The following is a 24,511-nucleotide window of genomic DNA, read 5'->3' as shown; positions in this document are numbered from 1 at the left end:
GTATTTGACCCCTGACCCCATAAAACCCTCTAAAAGGACAAAACAAGAAATGAAAATAGTGTCTGTGGCTATTTCTCCAATAAATGTTCCAAGTTTGATTGAAAGTTGTGACGAAATGCAGGAATGGCACCCTGAAAATTATGTGGAAAAAGAAAGAAACTGAGCAACTGCAGCAAGTCCCCACCATAGCCTGGAAATCTAAATATCCGGTAACGCATCAACTCCGGTCGGCAAGCTCGTTAAAGACGAATAAAGCTTCATACAAATAGCCAAAATAAAAATAATTTGCCATGTGCAGTCGATCGGGTACACCTTGTCATAAAGGTACAATAAAACGTTCTATGGCTTGTAGTTTATATCATCATCATTACCATCATCCAGACCTCCTTTCCCAACCCAAGGGGGGGGGGGAGGTAGGGTCCAGACAGCCAGAAAATTTTGAAGGAAAGAGATACAAACCGAAGACTGTTCAATTAAATGAGCCACACTCATTCACTCATCATTCTAGCCCCCGGAATCCTGGATCCAATTAATAGTTTTTAAAAATCTACACATAGTTTCACATTCGACGACTGTCAAGTTTAAAAAGGATGCCAAACCCCGGTCATACACTACTCCGCACAAAATTAATCCAGCTAACTCTATAGATCGACTGTCAGTTCCCATGCCTCGTTAGCTCCTATACCTCAATTTTTTCACAAAGTCATTTCCCATATCTACCCATCTTCTTCTAAGACTGCCACGCCTCCTCCCATCTTCAAATTTACTCAGATATACATGTTTACCGCTCTGTTCACACCCACGCTTCCCACACGCCCAAATATGTCCACAGACTTCCAACTCCACATCTTTCATGAATCACATTATCCCTTGTCTTATTTTTCTCTGCTTTCCACACATGTTTATCAAGAGTTCCACCTCCACTGTTCCTGTAATTCATTTTTTATATTCATGCCGCACCATAATCTAACACCAGTAAGTTAGAGTACACACTAAAACTTTCATGCAAGCCTTTCGCAGCCATCACACTTAGACCTTTGCTCTTATGAAGGCATACATGGCACCATTCACTTTTCTTCCCTGTGCCTCTCTGCCTTCCACTTCTTTTGCACATTTCTCTCTCCTTCCTTTCACTGCACCCAGGTACAGTACATGTAAACTCTCTCACCAGTTCAAGTCTCTCTCCATTCACAGTAACATCACAATGGGAGTTACCTTCTCACCCAGCAACCATCACTTTACTCTTACTTCCATTTACCTTCAACACATGACGCTTACAGATCTCTACAAAACTCTGCACCAGTCTACCAAGCTCTTGTCCAATATCTTCACTTGGATGCCCACTTACCCTTACAGATTCTTCATTACCTTATAAAAGCTCACTGCGACACTGAACAGCTTACCCTCTACTCCATGCATGCACAAAAACATAAAAAAAGCCCATCTCTACTTTCCCTTAAATCACACTTCTTCCTGATCCATAAATGTCATAAATACATTGGAGTCCTCACAAGTCATTTCTGCCGTCTGCTTCATTGCAGATATCTTCTACACTCCTGAACCCACCCTGCTCGTAACTCACCATGCATTCTTACGAGTATATATATATATATTTTTTTTTTCACAGATGAACAGAGGCAGGAAAACAAAAAAAAATAATAATCCATACACTAGACTACAGGTATCCTCCATTCATAAAAAATCTGTATACAGTATAACAGTTGGACTTGAACTGCTGTAGATTGAAGTCTGCGGGGAACTATTCTGGGGAAGCGAGTTCCAAGGAGATGCAATTTGGGGAATAAAAGATTTCTGATAGGCAGAGGTTCTGCAATATGGCAAATGTGAAAGCTCAGTCATGTGCACTACAAAATGCCCGTGTAGCGAGGGGGAAAGCGTGGACAGGTGGCACAATGGTCGCAACTTCGTTTGAACATTTGCCATAAAAGTATCTGTAAAATAATGCAAGGGAAGCAACATTCCTTCTTACTTGTAGGGTAGTTCATTAGTCACTGCAGGGTTATTAATAATTTTTATAGCTTTGTTCTACGGTTTGTCCACTTGTTTCAGTGCAACCTCTCCACATCCTCTCCACAAGAGTGAGCAATATTCCAGCTGAGAGTGCACAAGACTCTTGTAAACTATAGGCAACTGCTTGTCAGTGAAGTAGTTGCGGATTCTGTACAATAATCCAAGTTTATTTCAAGCGGTTTTAGCAAGTGATCTAACATGAGACGTCCAGCTGAAGGCAATGTTAAGTGAAACACCGAGAATTTCAGTACTTTTAGAGATAAGAATATTAGTGGCATTGATGGTAATATAGGAATCATTCAAAATCTGTCTGTTAGTAAACTGTACATATTTGGTTTTCTAAGCATTAAATGCAACAGTGTTACCCTGCCCCGTTCAGTGATCTTAGGTAAGTCTTGATTTATGGAGATGGCTGTACTGAGCTGGGAGTTAGAAATATGAAACTTTGTGAATGAGCGTTTAAGTGTCAAGGAACTGTGAAGTGTTGAGTCATCTGCATATCAGTGAATGTGATTATGGATGACTGATAAGACAACATTAACAGGAATTAGGAACGGGGTTGGAGCCAGGACTGAGCCTTGTGACAGGCCAGCATTAATCGAGTGGAAGTTGGAATATACTTCATCTGCTTTTATCTTTCTGTCACTGGTATATGAGGAAATCAGTGGAACAAAAGATGTAAAGCCATAGCAAAGGAGTTTGGAAGGCGAAGAACGGTGCCACACCGTCAAAAGTTTGTGAAATATCAAGGACAACTGCATGGGCTTTTCCATGTTGGTCAGTTGACTGATGGATTGTACGAGTCAGGAAACTGAGTATGTCAACAGCGGATCTTTCGTGGTGAAAACCATACAGTTTGTCACTTATTAAGTTGCTGGATTCAAGATGCTTAACAATATGCTTCTTAATTACAATCTCAAACACTCTACCAAAAGAAGTTGTAATGGCTATTGGTCAGTAATCAAAGGGGTCAGAGGGACTTCCTTTCTTTGTTATTGGGTAGATATTGGCTTCTTTCCAAAAATTATGGAATGAAAAATTATGGATACTAGTGACACTGCATAATTTTGCTAGAACAGTAGTAAGTTCTGGAAACATTTTCAAAACGATTGAAGGAATTCTATCTGGACCTGGAGCTTTATTGGTTAGTAAATTGTCAAGTCCATGTTTTTAGTGAAACAATTTTGGGAGAGTCGAGTTCTAGTACAGGGACGTTCTAACTTTCCCTACGGTAGAATTTGTGGCAAACATACTAGCAAGGATGTCCGCTTTTCCTCGTGGGTCGTATATAATGTTTCCATCTTAACATTTTACTTGAGGAACGGGTGATGACTTGCTAAAGCTGTTACTGAAACAGCTGAAAGCTGACCAGAATATTCCATTGTCATTAGGATTATTTAATAGTTTAGATACTTAGTTGTGAAAAAAGTTTGATTTAGTGAGATTTATTACTGCTTTGGCATGGTTTCTCGCAATTTTAAACTAACTGAGGGATTCAGATTTTTTTTTTTTTTAAGTAAAAGTAATATGCTAAGGACTTTGAGGTCTCTGCTCTGGTACAATTGCTGTCAAGCCATTTGGGAGAGTCTGATCTTTTAGTAAACTGTTGACTGGGTATAAACAGTTCCATACCAAAGTGTAATAAATCACTAATATGGGACTGGATAGAACTGATGTCAGTGGAGAAGAAAGGCTGCCATGGAATATCAGCTAGATAATTTCTAAATCCATCTCAGTCTGCCCTATCAAAGTGCCATCAGGTCACCTGACCTGTTCAGAACGGTAAGGTTTGGGGGATCCGATTAATGAGGCTAAGACTAGATTGTGGTCAGAGGATCCAAATGATGACAGTACTTCTGCCCTGTACTGATCTGGGTTATTTGTCAGAAATAGGTCCAAGATACAGGTGCAACGGTCAAGATCATCTGGTATTCTGGTTTGTTGTCTTGCCCATTGTGTGAGATTAACCCGCCGCATCCTGTCGGCGTATGGGTACATTGCAACATTTTGTATTTACCAGTTACAGTGACGTACCGGTACGTCGCGCAATTGCAAGGTGCATAATCTGCAAAATTTTCAAATTTCGCGTTTGATTTTCGGTACGTAGGGTTGCTCGACCTTCCCCTACCTGCCACCAGGCAGGGACACTTGGCGACCCCACGCGACCCGTGCTCATCTGCGGCTCGGTCACTCACCTGTTAGCAATGGTCCTGCTCAGACATGGCAAAGAGAGGTCTCTCAGAGGACGAAATTCAAGCCACCCTGGACGCCTTTACAGGCGACAGTGATTCCCCACTGGACGACGATGTTGTTGACAAAGATTATGTGCAGCCAGAGGAGGAGGAAACCACCAGCAGTGATGAGGAAATCCCGTCCCCCAGGAAGCAGCAGTACGTGACTTACCGTGCTGCTAGAGAGGGGCAGCCGGCCAAAAAACAACGTGGAACATCCTCTGCCCAACCCCAACGTGATGTGGAGCCCGAATTTGATGACGGGGATCAGGTCGAAGACGAGGACAGAGCCGTGGGACGTGCTGCCACGTGGTACGGACGTGAGGTGATAACTCATTGTGACCCCAAGCGCACACCATGTCGGACAAGCGGGTATGGGCCTAGTCTTTTGTTTGGGGAGGTAGAAAGTGCCATGGAGGGAGTGGGGAGTGAAAGGGAAAGTGCAGGGAGGAGTATGGAAAGTGAGAGTGAGTCATCGCTCTCCCCAGATGGTGTGAGGCGGTGGGGTGTATCACGTGGGTGAGTGAGGGTGCGTCCTGAATCACTTGGGGTTGGTGGGGAGGAACCACTCCCAAGCACGTCTTATGCTCCCCAATATTCCCAAACACGTGGGTGAGTGAGGGTGCATGAAAATTCACGTGGTGTTGTCATGGAGGGGGATGGTGGGGAGGAACCACTCCCCAGCATGTCTTATGCTCCCCAATATTCCCGAACTTCATCCCCACAGCCCCCTAATGTTCCTCAAGGCCGTAAGGGTAAGGGAAAGGGTAAAGGCCGAGGGAAGAGGAGTGCAAGTGGGGAAGCCCTCCGCACTCCTTCTCCCCAACCTCCCCCACCAGCACCTCCTTCCCGTCCAGACGAAGGCGCTGATGGGGACAATGGGGACGAGGGATTTGTGGGATGGAGAATTGGGAGGATGGGAGTGATTTTTCTCCCCTCATTCACCCCTTCACTGAGCAGGGGTGCGCTGGCTGCATTGCTCCCGGAATTCACCTTAATTCCAACAGGGTGGATTTTTTCCACCTGTTTTTTAGTGAGGCTTTCGTGGAGCAGATAGTGGACCAAACCAACAGTTTTGCAAGCAGCCAGCACCGTGAGAGTGAAAGATTGGGAACAAGGAGCAGGCATTCTATCATATATGACTACCCTGTCTCCCTTTCAGAAATGTTCTTAGTTTTTGCCCTGGTCCTTTTGATGGGTATTATATGAAAGAACAGAATTCCGGCCTACTGGACAAGGGACCCTGTTATGCTGACACCAATATTTGGGCAAGTCATGAGCCGTAATCGCTTCCAACAAATTCTAAGTCTCCTCCACTTTTACGATGCTTATGATCCTGCAAATGCGAACGACACAGATAAGATGAGGCGAATTAGGTTGGTCTTTGATCACCTGAGGCAAACCTTTCGTTCGTCATTATATCCTTATAGAGACCTCGTCATAGACGAGAGTCTCATGTTGTGGAGAGGCAATATTTCATTTAGGCAGTATGTACCCAGCAAAAGGCACCGTTTTGGGTTCAAGATCTTTGTTATGTGTGACTGTAGGACTGGTTATGTGCAAGACATAGTCTTGTACACCAGTGCACAGACAGACATAATAGAAGATCGGAGTATTGGACTCTCGGGAGCAGTGGTAAAGACAATGATAGAAGACTACCTTCATCGTGGTCACGTCCTCTACCTGGACAATTGGTACACTAGCCCTCTTCTCGCTCGTTATCTACACATGCATAAAACGGGAATCTGTGGTACCGTGAAGGTGAACCGGTGTCACGTGGTCAAGGTAGGGCAGAAACTTGACAGGAATGAGGTTGTCTTCTTCAAAGCCAACAACATACTTGCAACTGTGTGGAACCATATTAGAGAAGTAAGCCTCTTGTCCACGGTTCACCGCCCCTTGATGCACCGTACAATTTCAGTTGATTTTCGGAGCGAGAACAGGCGTCACATATGGAAACCTGAGTGTGCCCTGGATTATAACATAAACATGCGCCTGGTGGACCAGTCAGACTCCATGATATCGACGGTCGAGTGTGCCAGGACCACGATGAAGTGGTATAAGAAACTGTTCTTTCACATGCTAGATATCATTGCTCTGAATTGCCACCACCTGCACGCCATGACAACAGTAGTTCAGGAAACCTTTGAAGGGTTTGTGAGGGAGCTCACAAGAGAGATGTTTACATGGTATGCTGTTGAAAAGCCCCAACATCGCACCCACACTGCCCCTATTGCCCAAACTCCCCTGAGAATATCCGGCCGCCATTTCCCCACTCCTATCCTTCCCCAGCCAAACAGACCTAGGCCCCAACGCAGGTGTCACGTGTGTAGCAATTCCCGGGTGAGACTCACCACACAGAGGAAGGACACTCGCTATGAGTGCGTCGAGTGTGACGTGGGTCTCTGTATTCACCCATGTTTCAGCGGATATCACACGTTGATGCAATTCTGATATGGTGTGAATGCGATAGGACGTTGAAACTATGAAGTAAATGCGACAAACAGACGCTCAGTGAAATTATCAGTCATGTTGATCTGCAAATATTAGTATAAAGTGCATACGGGTATAACATAAGTGCAAAAATAGTATGTAAGTGTATAAATATGATGTAAGTGGAAACATACCTAGCGAGGGTTTTTTGATGCGATAGTCTGTCGCTCAGTGCAATAAATAAGGCCCGGAATATGTAAACATTATTATGGGAAATGCAAACGGGTGTAATATATGTTCAAAGTATTGTAAGTGCTGAAATATATTCTAAGTCAAAATATTCCTAGCAAGTGTATATAGATGCGATTTCCTGACGCTCAGTGGAATGAATAAGGCCCGTAATTATGAAAATAGGAGTCTACAAGTGGGAAAGGGTGTAATATAAGTGAAAAATTTGTATGTAAGTGTTTGAGTATTATGTTTGTCAGAACATTCACTGAGAGGGTGTTTTTGTGCGATATTCTGACGCTCACTTGAATAAATAATGCCAGTAACTATGTATAGTGCAGTATAGGGGTGTAAACGTGTGCAATGTAAGTGGGAAAGTATAATTGGAGTGAAAAAATAATGTAGAAGACACGAGTGTTTAAGATTGGGCTTGCTACGTGAATATGCGTTAGCATTTCACTAAATGCCCTTGTAATGAATGTAAATAATTGAAAACATTTACAGTGGTCGAGGAAAGGTTCTATGTAAAGAAAACAGTAATAGGAAAGTGATAAAACAATTGGGTATGTTGAAATACGAGTCATAGCGAGTGCGCTTAGTAAGCAGATGTGCACTATACTTATGCTGCATGTTATCGTAATGAATGAAAACAGCTGAAAACATTTACAAACAGTAAAAATTGGTAAAATGTCATTGAAACAGAAGTATACAAGTAGAAAAAAAGATATGTTGACTGATACAAGAAACTTAGCACACAGCATGTTACCACTCGGACCCAACTCACTATGCTCGCGCGAAGGTATGATGCTTATTTTTCATATATGTCATTGAAATTCGTTATATTGTTACTCTTATTGTTTATTAGGTCAAATTCAATAAATGTAGAGGTGTTGTTTGTTGTTTCTCCCAAAATTTCCTACCATAGAAAACGTGAGCGACTCACACGTCAATGACAGAATACGATACCTGGCGCGGGGGACCTCACCTGTTCCGACCACTTATGGACCACGGTAAGCCCTTTCTTGGTGATTTTTCCAAAATAGCTCGGGATTTGGGGGTGTCGGAGGTGCGAAAAACCTCGGGACGTGACGGGTTAAACGATTCTGCAAACAGCTGGCATTCTTGACTAGTATCGTCAGTCCCCGGCAGACTGTAAAAAACACTCTACATTATGGACGTTAAAATATCCCACAAGGGATATATAAGGATGAACAAGTGTGTGAATATGAAGTCAGATACGCTGGGTTCTGAAGAAGCACTGGGGGAGTGATAAACTATGCAGATATATCTGGCAATATTTAGGAAATTTTGTTTGTATAATGATTAATGAATAATCAAAGTTAGCTAAAGTGAAGTTCAAAATAGTGTCACCTGCATGCTCTGATTTGATACCGCTATAACAATAAGTGCCACCCTTGCTCTGCGAGTATGTGAGGAAATGGTAACCAGGATAAATAAATGGGGATATGTCAGAAGAGGGAGAGATTTGGGTTTCTGTGAGGAATAGGGCAAGAGGGGATACAGACTGGAGAAAAAGGTAGACAGAATTCATATTGGTACTAAGACCACGGACGTTAATAAAATATAAGGCCGAACCCAAACTTCTCCTCTGACTAGCAAATGTTTGGAATAACCTTTGTTGGCTGTTGCTTGACTGCGACCAGGAGGACCCTGTGCTGCCAGTCCTACCCTGTCGGTGGTGGCAATCCGAGGTACCACTGAATTTGCTGACAATACTGTACTGCAGCGCCCATTGCTAAGGGGGAATGGAAAAAAAAAGTGTGATATCTAATGTGCATGTAGTGTGGTGCAGACAGGTGGAGGTAAAGGTATCATGAGAGTATGCTGGCCTACTCTGTGTTAATGAAAACAGTGAAAATGTTCAGCGAAGGGTGATGGTCAGCAACAGGTCCTAAGGGCTGGTGAAACAGGAGCTCCAGCTGTCCCTGTCACCAGCCTGCCATCCACCTCGGGTGTACCGCGCTGTTTGACTTGTGTTAGTCTACTCCCTCATTTTCTCTATGATAGTTCTTTCATACATATTTCCTACAACACTCATAGAGACTTATGCCATGACAATTTCTGCACTAAAGTTGTTTATATATATTTATATTATTTCTTACTGTCACCTGCAGAACAAGTTTCAGACTAACGGTATTGATAACACTGGGTTAAATGTAATAATACCACACTATTTAATATACACATATTTCAATGAATTTCTAACTTAACGTCGTTGCAAATAATTTTTAAGTCTCAGTCACTCTCTCTCTCTCTCTCTCTCTCTCATCCATCAGTAACAATAGTACATTAACTCTGGTTTGATGTTGCGATGTATACTTGAGCACAAATTCTTTGCAGTGTGAACTGACACAGTGACAATGTAATGACGGCATGTAGAGGCTTTCACTGATCCAGTCTAAAGAAAGCGCTGTACTCCAAGCCAGCCAAATTGTCCGTAGAGCCACATCCTCTGAGCCACCTTATGAGCCTCATGGAATGTTAGTGTGAAATTTGGGAATGAACACTCTATGCGACACAGGATATCAATTCTATCGAAAAAAGAAGAAAATTACCCTAGCCATTCTGAGGCGACTCTTGGGCGTGAATCTACTGATAAGTTGGCTGGCGTGGAATACAGTCAAGCTAAATTGTTATTGTTATTCTTGTTGGGGTCCCAGGTCAATCTGAACGCAAAGGCGGTGAACTGTGGTCTGGGCTGCCCATATCCTGCTTCCTCTTCCTTGTGAGTGACAGGAAGAGAGTTGGCAAACGCTTGTATTACCGGGCAGTGGCGCTTGCTGGCTATATCGGTGCAACAACGAGGAGGCGTCCCTCTCCAGTGTCCTCGGTAATGTAAACTACTGTTACTTATCTCCCGCTCCTACGAGTCTCTTGTACGAATAACATCATCTGGCGAAAGCTGATACAGAGTACTAGTGTTGCTCTCATCATGAGGAAGTTCATGGTGCCAGTATTCATAACCTAAAGCTCTTATGACTCATTCTCACTTGAAGAGAACCGTCTGGCGTTAACGGAAGTATTATATTAGAGCCATCTCGTTCATGAATGGGCTGACATATAAAGTCCATACTTCAAACATGACGATCTATAACTCCTTTCACTTCAACTGATGGCCAGGTGTAGTGTCAGTAGTAGCTCAATTTAACTAGTAACCAAGTAGACTCATGCTTACTTCATAACTCAGGATCATTGAACTCCATGCAACCACAACTTGGTATTCAAGTTGTTAGTGGCCCAGTTTCGTCAGGCAAAATCAAATCCATTCTAGACTCACTGACTGACCCCACAGACGTATGGTATGGTTGGAGACGGCCATCCACTGAGGGTCTCTGCATCCAGCCGCTGTGGTCCAGTCTAGGCTGACACATGACTGGCCTAAAGGCACTACAATCCTGGCAAGCCTGCATGATGACAGACTCGCAAGAGAGTACCCGTGGCTATTCTAAGTGGCATAGGAGGTTACAGAGCATCTCTTGCTTTGCGATTTACATTGTCTACCAGCCTACATCTTAATATTCTGTTGTATAATTTTTAAGGCACTTTAATGTCGAAGCAGTTTTTATCTGTGATATACAAGAGGGTATTAAGATTTTTTTTTTTGTCCGACTCTGTGCAAAAGCTTTAGGGCCTATCCTCTGGGCATAACCCCAAGGCCCAGTAGTCTTCATACATCTAAACACGTCATCACTTCGGCGCTAACACCCACCGTCCATATTGAATACAAGGGCTGTCCCATACAGGACTGGTGTATTGGTATTTTTTACACGTCGGCGGGTCTTCTGGTAGATAAGTAAAGTCTACTCTTTATGAAATTCAAATCCATAAACTGTTCCCTGCCCCAGCGGGTATTTGAACCGGGGTCCGTTAGGACTGCAAGCCACGTCTTTGCTGTTTGAGCCATCACCTCCCTCAAATGGCTAAATACATCGCTGAGAAAGATGTGCTACGACACTTCCAGAGCAACTTAATGTACTGCCTTGTCTGTCCATGGAACTGTGTCAATGACGTGAGGAATCCTTTGGTTCTCTGGGGTAGTTTCTGGGGATGTGGTGCTGAACTGCTGTACATGGGAGTGTGGGGAGAGGGGGATGGTATGGAATGGGGAATGTCTAAAACTTCGTGAAGATAAGGAAGAGTATAAGCTGCGGTCAAGAACATTGGATGGGACACGAATCATGGAATGGGAGCCAGGATGTGGCGGAATTAATGAGCTGCGAAGTATGGAAGTGAACGAGTGCGAGTCTGGAGGTGTGCAAGGTAGTGTTGGACTGGTAATTGTGGGAGTGTGTAAAGAAACGGGGACCCGGAATGGAGAACGTCTGACTCTTTCAAGAAGGAAGGAAGGATATCACAAGGATTCGGGACTTGATGTGTCATGGATCACGAAATAGAAGGTAGATCGTGATCTAGGATGTGAGAGGGATGAGTGTGAGTGTAGATGTGCCTGAAAATATGGAGTAGTTATAGGTAATACGTTGTATACGAAAATACAATGATGATGACTATGAGTAACAACACGACTACCAAATGAACAAAGCCTCGCGTGTCAAGAGGACTGTTAGAGACTACGCGTGAGTGTAAGACGAGAGGGAGAATGATCGTGGAATGGTGAAAGCCTGTAACTTGATAACTTGCAGGAAGTCAGGAAGTATATCACCTGGGATCCCGAACCAAGGTGTGCAACATATCGTGGAATGGGAGGCAGGCTGTGACGGGGGTGTGGGTGTTTAAGAAAGGCGATATTCACCGAGTGCATAGGCGTGGGTGTTGATGGACTGTGCAGATGTGCATGATGATGGACTGCACAGGTGTGGGAGTTGCTGGACTGCACAGGAGTGGGTGTTGATGAACTACTCAATTTGGGTGTTAATGAACTGCACAGGTGTGGGTGTTGATTGATGGACTGCACAGATGTAGGTGTTGATGAACTGTACAGTTGTGGCGTTGATGGACTGCACAGGTGCGGTTTTGAACTGCACAGGTGAGCTTTGAAAACTATTTCTCTTCGAAAATTCATCCCAACTATTCATTTGGAAATTCTGCACCGATTTTTTCACACCGTTCATTGCACATCATACCTTTTGTATGGCACTGATGCACACTGTGTCGTTATTAAACAGATATAGCCTACATAACAAGAAAGTAAGGTGTAGACTGAAAAAAAAAAATCGTTCAGAAGGAGGCAGTACGAAATGTCTATGTCAACGTTAACAAGGTCAAATGACGAAATCTGAACACACACGATGATTGTGGATGCGGCGATGGGAGTTCTGAAGCAATGTCACTAATATGAAATAGTGCGATAGTTTAATGGTGGCTCTAGGCAATAACCTCTTTACCACGATGATCTATTAGTTTGGTTTACTCCTGCCACCTCCAGGCTTCAGAAGATTGTATTTCACGTACGAAACATCACGTACACCCACGCACCAAAGTTTCTGTACCCCCCTCGCTGGAAGGAAGTGGAAGTCAGGGTTAGAGAGAGGGCAGGCGAACGGACAACAGAGAGTGGTAGTTTGGAACTGAGCTACGAGGCGAATAGTGAGAAACCTAATGACACTGGGTTCAAAACATTTCCATGCTATTCACCTGCAAAACATTATGCGTTCGTAACATACATAGCATATGACATAGACTATTGTTTTATCATGGTGTCCTGTGAAACTGGTCCAGACACGACTCATCTGTTTCGGATCCTCACCATGCAAATAAAGCCCCGAGCCAGTTGTATCTAAGCTGCAGCTGGTCATTATCACTGCAGTGATAATTTTTGTGAATATTTTATTCCTGGATTGTCTATAGCTATAACATAGAATGACTGAATTTAATGCTGATTCCCACAGTAGCTGAGCGGATGGTTAAAAATCTTGCAATTATTTTATTTGGGCAAATAAACCACATTGTGATGGGCAGCTGAGAGCATTCACCAATAATTTTCTACAGCCAGATGAAATTAAATGCAAACAACACAAAACATCGTGAGACAACGAAGATACAGCTGTGGTATCCTGCTACGCCACGTTATCCAGGCCTTAACTGTTGCTTCACCTCATAAGTGCATTATTTTCTGTCAGTCTCTGCATCTTTTATTACTCTTACATTCCGGTATCCTCGTACTGCGAGCCGTCATAATCCTTAGGGGGTTTCTAGTCGTCCGGTCCTATAACCCCTACTGTTTTACATTATTCCTCACATCATCACTCCCACACACACAACGCTAGCACAAGACTGCTGAATCTGTTACCACCATTATTGACACTGCCATTACTAATCCCCCTTCTCCCAATGTGTCTAATTTCCCACACAGTACTACTACTGTTACTCCTACTACTACTCCACTGTAAATCTGTATAATGATACATATGATTGTCCTTATGTCTGTGTATCTGCTAATCACGTTGTCCTGTCCCTCCGTCAACAACTCGTCACTTACCCCGCACCACTACCCCAGTATCCACCCCCCTCTCTCCCACCCACCATGGACCGTACTCCTCCCCCACTCCGACACCACATTACCCCTCACCTCATCCTTGGGCCACCACGTCTGTTGTTCACCCTTTACCGGTGAATATACGTGGTATGAAATAATAATAATAATAATAATAATAAAGGCTTCTGGGAGCCGAATGCTAAACGCCAGCCAGAACGTGCTGTTGGCCAAGTCCAAAATTTAGGCCATAGTTTGATACCATGAAGATTTTATGCTGATAGCTCAAGCCGTTCATCAGATATAGTAGTGCTAAAGGCGGGCGATGAAAACTAGTTGACCTTTGGCAGTTATTTTGGTGACCTGGACCCTGACCCCGAATGTCCTTTTTCAAACTTATCCAAAATTTTGGCCATATCTTGATAAACTGAAGGTTTCATGTTGATAGCTCAAGCCGTTCATGAGATATAATGGGAAAACACACACACACACACACACACACACACACACACACAGATGCAGACAAAAACATTATCGCTCCGCCTTCTAAAGGTGGGCGATAATAAAATAATAATAACAACGACAAGATAGGTGTATAGTGTTCCTAACATTACGCTTAAAAACTGCGGACCCAAACGTGCCTATATTACGGAGCTCTGATATATTAACCACAGAACCGACTACAGACCGTTCTTATCATAACCACTGGACCTTCCCTATAGCACATCACCATGGTAATACAACCCATTGTAGGCCTTTGTGGGATCACTATAGCTGTTTGGGAAAAATAACGTAGGTCATGACATGCTTACAACCCAGTAAAATACACCTGTGACGTTTCACTGACATCCATCAAACAGCCTAGAAGTTAGTGGACAAACAAACAACGACTGGACATAAAAAGAGGCCGAATGTCTCGCATCGGTATATGACGACCTGACAAAACTGTTACCATCCTGCTCTGTAGGTGTCGTTAGAGTTATATCAATAATAATAATAATAACAATATTATTATTATTATTATTATTATTATTATTATAATCACATATTATTAGGCACGAGACAGAGGAAGGCAAACACTGAAATACCATGTGTCGACGCAATGCAGAATCTGTTTGCCATGATAGAAGGTTGGATTACTGTCAAATATTAATTTCGCATTACGATAACCCTACATTCCAGCATATTGCGGCAATGTTTGGTTTCATATGTCAAAGCTCTGTTCACGTGTTTTATCAGGGAGATTATGGTGTTTGTCCTTCTCTGTATCATGCATATTAACATGTGATTACTACTACTACTGCTACTACTACTACTACTACTACTACTACTGTTATTATTATTATTATTATTATTATTATTATTATAACTATGATGACACCTGCAAAGCAGTATGGGAACAGTTTTGTCAGGTCGTCATTTACCGATGCGAGACATTCGGCCTCTGTTTATGTCCAGTCGTTTGTTTGTTTGTCTGCTAACTTCTACTAGGCTACTGTATTTGACTGATGTCAGTGAAACGTCACAGGTGGATTTTAGTGGGTTGTAAGCATGTCATGACCTACGTTATTTTTCCCAAACAGCTGTAGTGATCCCACAGAGGACTACAATAGGTTGTATTACCATGGTGATGTGCTATAGGGAAGGTCCAGTGGTGATGATAAGAACGGTCTGTGGTCGGTTCTGTGGTTATTATACCAGAGATACGTAATATAGCCACGTTTGGGTCTGCAGCTTTTATATGTAATGTTAGGAATACTGCATATCTATTTTTTAATATTATTATAATTATTATTATTATTAATGCATACCACGTACATTCACCGGTAAAGGGTGAACAACAGACGTGGTGGCCCAAGGATGAGGTGAGGGGTAATGTGGTGTCGGAGTGGGGGAGGAGTACGGTCCATGGTGGGTGAGAGAGAGGGGGGTGCATACTGGGGTAGCGGTGCGGGGTAAGTGACGAGTTGTCGACGGTGGGACAGGGACAACGTGATTAGCAGATACACAGACATAAGGACAATCATATGTATCATTATACAGATTTACAGTGTAGTAGTAGTAGGAGTAACAGTAGTAGTACTGTGTGGGAAATTAGACACATTGGGAGAAGGGGGATTAGTAATGGCAGTGTCAATAATGGTAGTAACAGATTCAGCAGTCTTGTGCTAGCGTTGTGTGTGTGGGAGTGATGATGTGAGGAATAATGTAAAACAGTAGGGGTTATAGGACCGGACGACTAGAAACCCCCTAAGGATTATGACGGCTCGCAGTACGAGGATACCGGAATGTAAGAGTAATAAAAGATGCAGAGACTGACAGAAAATAATGCACTTATGAGGTGAAGCAACAGTTAAGGCCTGGATAACGTGGCGTAGCAGGATACCACAGCTGTATCTTCGTTGTCTCACGATGTTTTGTGTTGTTTGCATTTAATTTCATCTGGCTGTAGAAAATTATTGGTGAATGCTCTCAGCTGCCCATCACAATGTGGTTTATTTGCCCAAATAAAATAATTGCAAGATTTTTAACCATCCGCTCAGCTACTGTGGGAATCAGCATTATATTCACAGTCATTCTATATTATACCTATAGACAATCCAGAATAAAATATTCACAAAAATTATCACTGCAGTGATAATGACCAGCTGCAGCTTAGATACAACTGGCTCGGGGCTTTATTTGCATGGTGAGGATCCGAAACAGATGAGTCGTGTCTGGACCAGTTTCACAGAACACCATGATAAAACAATAGTCTATGTCATATGCTATGTATGTTACGAACGCATAATGTTTTGCAGGTGAATAGCATGGAAATGTTTCGAACCCAGTGTCATTAGGTTTCTCACTATTCGCCTCGTAGCTCAGTTCCAAACTACCACTCTCTGTTGTCCGTTCGCCTGCCCTCTCTCTAACCCTGACTTCCACTCCAGCGAGGGGGGGTACAGAAACTTTGGTGCGTGGGTGTACAAACGGGGTTACTGAAATCTAAATCTCTCTTGTTCGAAACTTCTTCCCTAAAATAAAAATTGTTTCGAGGCAGCAATATCCAACCCAGGTTTAAGACTTTACTTACTAATCTTTTACAAACATAGGATCAAAATGTTGGATTTAGCCACAGTCATGGTTAAGAATTAAAAGATAAAAAAAATAATAATAATAATAAAAGCTGGCAAGAAGTGCATCGAACTATCTGGATTAGAAAATGGGTAGTCCACTGGGATTTCTGGTACCCTAATTATTTTTATAATCACACGAAATACACCCAGCGTGTAAAAAATACTGACATGGCAAATCAATATTTATTCAACTTTAAAGAAAGACTGACATACAGCGCTTTCTGTAGTCGAACAGTAACTAGCTTAGCGTGACTCGCTATTTTGCTGTGAACTAGGTCTTTTACTGTGTTGGTCGTACATTGGACTAATGGTAGGGAAACTTTTCTTGTCCATCCTTGTTTCTGGCTGTAACGGCCGAACGACCCACTGCCTGTTTCAAACAAAATTCACAATGGCACATGCATGAAAACGAGGAGATATAGTAATGTTGATCAAATGTCTAACAGGATTTAGAGAAATCTGACAAGAAGAAATATACACGCAAAAAGATAAAGAAAACACAGCCGAAAACTAAACGCAGGGGTGATAAAGACCTAAGGCAGTACAGTCTTTTGATGACAGCATGACAAATGAAACCAGAAACCAGCTGAAGCGAGAAGTTGAAGAAATGTACAGGGTGATTCACTGCTCTGAGACCCCAAAACAATTCCAATATTCCTGTTATTAATGAACAGATTTAATCAAAATCTGGTGGTTACTTTTTCTGTTTCATGGCAGTTTATCAACAGTAACACCAAGTACTGAATGCGGTCTCCTTCAGCGCTTAAATAACGCAGTGCTCCAAACTAGCGAAATTTTGTTGCACATTATCCACTAACATGGATGCATTTTTCATTATAATGTTTTCTTTTGAGCTAATCATGTGTGCGAGGCTTGTTCTATCCTTCTCCCTTAAGGCGGCCCCGCAGAGATAAAAATCTCGAGTTAACTCAGGCAAATTAAAATTACGCGGTGAATTATCAAGTACGGCATCATCACTGGATCAATGCAAATGACCAACTAAAGCCTACTTAGCTCCGTGCTGGTGAAAGGATAGTATTTCACTTGTAGCATACTCGTATGTCTCTTTATGTTCAAAAGTTAGGGAGTTTCTCAAATACAGTTTTTGACTTACACAGTCTGACTTTTGTATAAACAGATATTCATTTAAGTTCCTTCATTAAAGACGGATATAAGTGTGTTATTCTGGAACCTAGAGTAGTGAACCACTCTACTGTATATGATAGAATTCAGAACACGGGGCATTACCAGACTGACCATTCCTACGACACACACACACACACACACACACACACACACACACACACACACACACACACACTAGTGACAACCTACCTCGTGACATGGTGCATTTCAGGACATAATGAACAATGCCCTTAATAGGAATAGCGGGGCAGCTCCAACCCCTCACGATGACGTCAGTTCATATTTCACCATGAACGAAGGCTGTCAGTAGCATGGCTGTCCTTGACTTTGTCAGTGCCAGTGAGTGATCAGGTGTGGTGGTGAGCTCATGTTGATTCCTGCTCTGTGTGAATATCTGAAGTGTACAGTGGGGTAGGATATACTCCCTATACATACAGGTTATAGGCAGTTTTCAATTTCCTTGTTCCAGAAATCTTAGAGGTCAATATAGATTCCCCTCCTCCCATGTGAGGTGTTGGGTATCTGCCTCAGGTTTGTACTGCCAGGCAGAAATTATTTTATCCTGTTAGTTCATAAACCGGTTTCAGATATTTTCAATTTTTTCAAAGTAATTATTTTCTTTTGAAGGGAAGGGAAGGAATTTTCGTCATTTAAATTTCTGGTTCGTGTTAAACGCACACACATAATGCTAGAGAGTAGCCCTCTGTATTTTATTTAATAAAAATTAGGTTTGGGGATTTAAAAAAAAAAAAATCCTCCTGGCGTAGCATGTACTCCCTATACCTTTACATTTTTACCCCTAGACCTATTAAGGGCAGTGTGGACCACCAACAACGATGTCACAGTCAGCCATATCAAGACAGAAATAATGCATATCAACCTGGGAACAAACAACTCTCTGCCTCCTATCATTACACTGGGCAATCATGTCCTCCAACAGGCTAGAGATGTCAAGTTCCCTGGCACCACCACAAGTAACAACCTAGCCTGGAGGAACCATGTCAGCAGTGTCAGCGTAAGTGTAGCATAAAGTTTAAACCTCCTCCAACGATTAATGTCGCTGGGTGTCCGGCCGAACAAGCTCAAGAATGTATACAGCACATTTAACACTCGTATACCCAAAGTCACACAAACCTGCCCGGTACGATCATCCTCCCTTAAAAATATACAGAGTTGCTTTCTGGCAAGAATACAGAAATGAACTTGAGAATCATAATTACAAACGATCTCACCAACTGGTGTTAAGTTACTTATTCTCGGTGTAACTCCCTCCCTCACCCAGACTCACCCTCATCACTCTTAGCCACCAGATACCAAGATATTATAACACACATAAGACTCATACAGACAGGTACAGAAAGAGTCCAGTACCGCACTTAGTGAATGTGATAAACAAGCGAAACTATACAGTGTGTAACAGTGTTTTAGTCCTCCCGACCTTAACAACTAACAAACTTCATAAACATAATGATAATCTCTGCATCACCATGCAATGCACTGGCACTGTACAGTATTGCTGCTAGTATAAAAATACGTTATATGAAACGTAAGAAGATGAAGGGGTGGCACAGTAATAAAAAAAAAAAAAAAAAAAAAAAAGGAACAAGCTAGGAACAGTAAAAATTTGCTGTAAAAACACCCCTTCGTCCTTTTTACTTTTTTGTCAAATTTTGAGCAAGTGTACCTACACCTAAATGACTACTAATATAACAACAGCACTTGGTGGGAAAAAAAATAAAGTAAGGATGGGTTTCCATGTGCTTTAACTGCATCGATTATGTTTCTATGATTTCTGACACTGTGCCATCCAACTCTGAAAAGCAAAGTAATAGTGCGAGGACTCATGAAGGCTCCAACTAACTACTTCCAGTTCAGAAAGTTTCTCCGGTGATATATGAAATTGTTTGGAGAAACTACCACTAAGGAGCACTCAGAGCACAACATGCGCGCATTACAATCGTTCTAAGACCGCAACTTTGACCGTGCTCTGTGACCTCTGACCGCGCCTTGTGATTTCTACCTTTGACCGACTGTTCTCAGTCATAAGATACTTCAACCTTGCACGCCCGTCACCTGTACCATTAAGTCTTGCCAAACTGGATCAGATTTAAGCTTACCTGATCCTGTGATCTAGTTCTTTTACTTATTGTTCTCAAAACGGAATCACTTCATCATTGTCTGATCTGTAGACGTTCCTCAACTTTGATTTAGACAATAAAAACAGTCAAAAAGCCGAAACTTTCATCTTGTTCTATGACCTTTACCTTCGACCGACTGTTCACAAAACGGAATCAATTCACCCTTTCCTAAGGTGGTAAGTGGTGGTGACTATCATCCATTCACTTGATGTATGCTGCCTACTTCTCTCCCTTCACACCTATCATTCTATCTGTGTCTGTCCTCCTCCCATTTCTCCCTTATCTTCCTGTCACTTATTACTCTTCTTTCCATTTCGGGTGGCTCTGTACTGAGTGACAAGCCTTATGGTTTCCTGTAACCCAGGATACCATTTACGACACTGGGTGGTAACTATATAACAAGATATAGGAGTGAAATGGAACCTGCTAAGATGCCCCTGATAACTGGGTGGAGTGGCACAAAAGTGAGACCCATCCAGGAACCACACCTCCACACTTTTCTCCACGACTCGGTGTCGTTGGGAAAAGTGTGGAGGTTTGGGAAAATCGGTTCACAGCATGGGAAAGCCCTGCAGGGGCAGTGTCTTCTCTGTGGCTGATAGGTCTCCTCAGCCAGGAAGACTGGATGATCCAGAACAACAACCCTTTCCTGACCCACTAACACTTCCACAGTCAAGCCAAATCAGACAGAAACTCTGTGATCTATTATCCTTTTCGACCAATACCTATAGCAGGGGCGGGGAACGTCCGGCCTCCGGGCCGTATAAGGCCCGCAAGAGCATTTGATCAGGCCCACAAGACAATTCATAAATGCAATTTCATAAATTCATGAACGAATATATATATATATATATATATATATATATATATATATATATATATATATGTATGTATATTAGGTAATGGGCTACAGTTGATTTTAAGTTCATAATTTTGTATGGCCCGTGAATGATGTTAAAAATATCCTAATGGCCCTTAATAGGAGAAAGGTTTCCCACCCCTGACCTATAGCGTTTCATATAATGTGAAAAATTAACCTACTTAAAAAAATGACAATAAATAATACAATTAAGGGCGATTGGTTACGCCATTTTAGAGCTAGGCCGTTCAGAGGAAGACGAAACGTGACGTTTATTAGGGTCAGTGTTTCAATCCTGTCGCAGGAAGCTGGCACTACTGGACTCGCCTCTATCCACCCTTTCAGGGTTTGTAGATAAACTGAGTACCGGTATCAAGGGTAACACATAGATGTGGTTGCTACAGTTGCCCTGTGTTCCATGAGAGAGTAAATAACCCATTGCAAGCTCAAAGGGAAGAAGAAACCAAAGGCCAGAAGCCCACAAAATATTTCCAAGAAATATAAAAACAAAACAACAGAGAGTCTTATTCAAGATCCGTTCATTTCGAGATGCCTAGACACACTGCGCTTAACCCTTTAACCGCGGGTGTCATCCCAGAATGACATTGCAAAAACTGGACCAAACCGCAGGTGTCATTCTCGAATGTTTGTGAATATTTGAGTACCGCGCATTTTTTCCGTGCGCCAATTGTTTCAAGGGAGAGTAGCTATTAAGTTCTTTCACTCCAGCCGACCCCCACCTCCCTCCTCCCCCTCTGGGCCCCCACCTCCCACTCCCTGGGCCCCCCACCCCACCCAGACCGAACACGCATCAGTATCTGTCCAGCTGTGTGAGTGACAACACTGCTGATGTGGCAGTGAAGTGCAGGCAATTACAGTGCCTTTTACCTGCCTCAGTGAACACAGAGTGGGTGTTTATGGTATGTGCAGTGTTCATATATGTTTATAGTATTATTATCAGAATGAGGTTGGCATTTGGTAATGGTGTGTGAGCGAAAAATAGTGATTACAACACCGCTGATATGGCAGTGAAGTGCGCTGATATGGCAGTGAAGTGCGGGCAATTACAGTGCCTTTTACCTGTCTCAGTGAACACAAGAGTGGGTGTTTATCGTATGTGCAGCGTTCATATATGATTATAGTATTATTATCAGAATGAGGTTGGCATTTGGTAATGGTGTGTGAGCGAAAAATAGTGATTACAACACCGCTGATGTGGCAGTGAAGTGCGGGCAATTACAGTGCCTTTTACCTGCCTCGGTGAACACAGAGTGGGTGTTTATCGTATGTGCAGTGTTCATATATGTTTATAGTATTATTATCAGAATGAGGTTGGCATTTGGTAATGGTGTGTGAGCGAAGGTAATGGTGTGTGAGCGAAAAATAGTGATTTTAGATCGCTCACTTCTAATGGCACTGCCCATCCAGTGATAGTCAACGAAATCATGAAACCTACATCATTGCAAAGCCGAAGGTTAGTACTTTCTAATGGTACCTTATTTTTCGCTCTAGATTTATTCTGTGCAGAGTTATAAAGGTTTAAAATTTGTTTACATTTTGGCTGGAACCCCCGCGGGAGAGGCCAGTCGGAGGAAAACAATGCCTGCGGTTAAAGGGTTAATAGACTGCAGGTGACAAACAGTACGAAATACAGACAAAGAAAGACAATTCCAGAGTTGACCTGTTGCACACACGAAGGACTGGGGGTAACGGTTAACTCTTACATTAGAGACCTGGACAGAAAAAAGATGAGAGTTTGCTAGTAGTCGGGTGCTACTCGTCCACCGTAGTGGTGCAGGAAGGAAAGCCAACAGTTCAAAGTAGCAGTGACCACTGAAGTAGCGATAGGAGAGAAATAATGATGCAACAGTGTAGCAAAGAGACAGAGGTTGAAGGGGTCCAATAAAAAGAGGTAATAAGACGAAAAGCCTCTGACTTCACCTTGTTGAGAAGAGCTGTATGTGGGGAGCCTCCTCACTAGGGTGAGTCGAATTCCTGTGAACTTAAGAGTTGCTAGTTTGAAACATGGTGGAAATGATGCTCCATCACAGTCACGGCGCCAATGAGCAAAGTTTTTTTTTTTACATTATGTACGCTCACTCCAGCAACTTTCACTCCAAAATGGAGGAATTGATGACACAAATGAAGAATTTGAATGATACGTGTCAGAGGATTTCTTGCATGATTTAGCTCTTAAAGAACCATAAAATTATCTGCTTGCCTATATTTCTTATATACAAACAGTATTCTGCCAATATAAACAAAAAACTACAAATCGCAGATATATATGAAACACCAAACAGTGACAAACAACATAACGCATATCCAACCTATTTCATTAAGAAATGTAATCACGAACCAGGAACGTATGTTCCGATCAGAAGTCTTTTTACTCTCACGATTCAGGAAATCTCTTCGAGACCGTTTACATTGTAGATCCATGCCACATCGCGCCTGGTGCTCTTAGACTCTTTGCGTGATCGATGTTGCTTTGATGCAAGGCTCCATACCTTGAGAGTGACAGGGGTAGCGTTGGTCCAAGATTATGGGTTGGCTGTCGTCCATTGTAAAGTTCTTCAAAAGTGGAGGGATCGTGACAGCTGCACCAGCTCGGTGTAGTTCTTGGCCTCGAAATCTGTCTTCAAAGCAGATTTGTCAAATGCTCTGACATCAACGCTGTCGCTCACCCGCGCTCGCTGAATAAGTGCAACAGCCATGCAACGTACATGTGGATCTTCATCAGCAACAGCCGACAGCAGGATATTATCAGGATGATAGAAGTAACTGTTAATGCTGAGTATTGAGCAAACGATGCCCTGATCTTCTGGTGGCAATTCTTGCAACAGTTCCAACATACAGACGAAATTCCTGACACGAATTGTTCGCTCTCACTTTGAACCAAGCTGGCGCGTAAGTTTGAGAATGAACGAAACAAGTCGTTTCAGTACTGGAGATAGATCTACTGACGACATGTAGAGAAGCAGGGTACAATTGGCTTTAGTCAGCCACCTAGCATGGTCGGTGGCCCTGGCTGAGCTATGCCTTTGGTTCCTCCGATTTGCACTGCCAGACATGCGAGGTGCAAGTATCGCCGATCTTTCCTGAGATCCTTCTCAACTTCATCTGACAGAGCGTAAGTTTTTCCACACACCCGTTCATAGTCTACAATTGTCAGCTCCTTTGGATCGAACTCAAGGGATCTACCCACTTCCCCTCCGGAGCCAGTTGGACCCGTTGTTGCACTGTCATTGGCTTCAAAATACCGTCTGAAAACTACTTCGATGAGATATAACCAACAGACAAGCCATTGTAATGGTCTCACCAGCTGGGTGTCCAGCACACGAATCACCCCATTCTTCTTGCCAGTGTTTACGTTCGTGCCATTACAAACAATAGCTTGCACTGATTCTGCTGAATCGGTCTTATGAACAACTGACATGATCTCCTTCGCGATATCCACTGCTTTTTCACTTTCAGGGAAAACATGATCTATTTAAGCAGGAACAGAGAAGCCAATTACCGAGTAGTGGTCTTCTTTGATGATGACCCTCTCACCATGAGGGGTTTTACTCAAGTCTTGTCAATTTTACCATCAAAACCCAGACAAACTACCTTTGTCATGTCGCTCTGATGCTGCTGAATGGCAATATCCCTCTAGTATCTTCATTGATCCTGAAGTTTCCTAAGATCAAGTTTGTTTTCCTCAGCAAAAATACCCATATCCTTCAGTGCACCATTCACTAAGGAGCTTATATCTGTTGTTCATTTGGCATCGGTCTTATACACGACAGAGTTCGGGATATGCCAATCTATTCTAACCCTGCTTGCCGCTCTCCACTTCTTCAGTACCATCATCATCATACTGATCATTTGAT

The sequence above is a fragment of the Coenobita brevimanus genome, chromosome 45 (assembly GCF_032717465.1).
Source record: "Coenobita brevimanus isolate Jiangsu-jjx chromosome 45, ASM3271746v2, whole genome shotgun sequence".
Lineage (NCBI taxonomy): Eukaryota > Metazoa > Arthropoda > Malacostraca > Decapoda > Coenobitidae > Coenobita > Coenobita brevimanus.
Note: the sequence above shows the minus strand (reverse complement) of the source record.